Source organism: Cavia porcellus, unplaced genomic scaffold (genome assembly GCF_034190915.1).
Source record: "Cavia porcellus strain 051 isolate PalLab524CR breed Dunkin Hartley unplaced genomic scaffold, mCavPor4.1 scaffold_15, whole genome shotgun sequence".
Lineage (NCBI taxonomy): Eukaryota > Metazoa > Chordata > Mammalia > Rodentia > Caviidae > Cavia > Cavia porcellus.
In genome coordinates this window covers 66,443,020-66,443,858 of record NW_026947498.1, presented here as the reverse complement: position 1 = coordinate 66,443,858, position 839 = coordinate 66,443,020, and the positions used below count along the sequence as shown (strand labels likewise).

The 839-nt window shown below is 34.1% G+C and overlaps 1 non-coding gene across 1 annotated transcript; it reads right to left on the bottom strand.

Moving 5' to 3' along the window:
* Positions 1–485: 485 nt before the first annotated feature.
* LOC111756653 (U6 spliceosomal RNA) lies at positions 486–589 on the bottom strand. The gene has a single exon (XR_002791079.1). It is a non-coding gene; the product is annotated as a U6 spliceosomal RNA (small nuclear RNA).
* Between the last annotated feature and the right edge of the window lie 250 nt (positions 590–839).

The following is an 839-nucleotide window of genomic DNA, read 5'->3' as shown; positions in this document are numbered from 1 at the left end:
TACAAGTATTGCCAACTTTGTTGCAGAAATTCAAACCTAAAAGGATCCAATTATTCAAGCACTAGCTGATATGCAACCTTGAGCAAGACCTTCAGTTTTTCTTAATGTGCTTTTCCAGATCCAGAAATGAGGGAATCATAAATACATGACCTTTGATGTCACTTCAGGCTCTAAGATTCTATGATTTAACATGCTTTGCTTAAAACCTTAAGCGAACATATTTAGCTTTTTCTAGATTTTAGGTTCTGAGGGACCAAAATCTTGCCTGTTAGTTCAGACACACGTCTCTTGCTCCAGTAAGACCAGTTTCATCCTTGACAGGGAAAATTGTGCCCCGTTCTTTTTATATTTAGTAAATCATCTTAACTTTGCTATTCAAAATTTCCATCGTGTCATAAAGTATGTCACCAGAAGGCCTATTTACTAATTAACAGCCACTTGTTTATCATAGAAAACTGAAGGAATTACAAGGCAAACTTTTTTTTTTTAATATGGAACATTTCACAGATTTATGCGTCATCCTTGCTCAAGGGCCATGCTAATCTCTGTACCATTCCAATTTTAGTATATGTGGTGCCAAAGTGAGCACAAGGTAGACTTTTTTTTAATTTAAAGAGAAGGAAACCCCCCAAAAATGGAGAAAAAAAGGATAGAAATAATACAGAATTACAGAAAAATAAACATTAAGAAATCACCAGTTGATAAGTTACATACTGTAATCTTAGAAATAGTTGTTCAGGTTACAAAATTAAAGTATGTAAAGTGACATTCAAACAGTGAAACTGCCAACAGTTCTGCTCAATGATCCAACAAAAATTTAGTAATATGGTTCTCAGTCC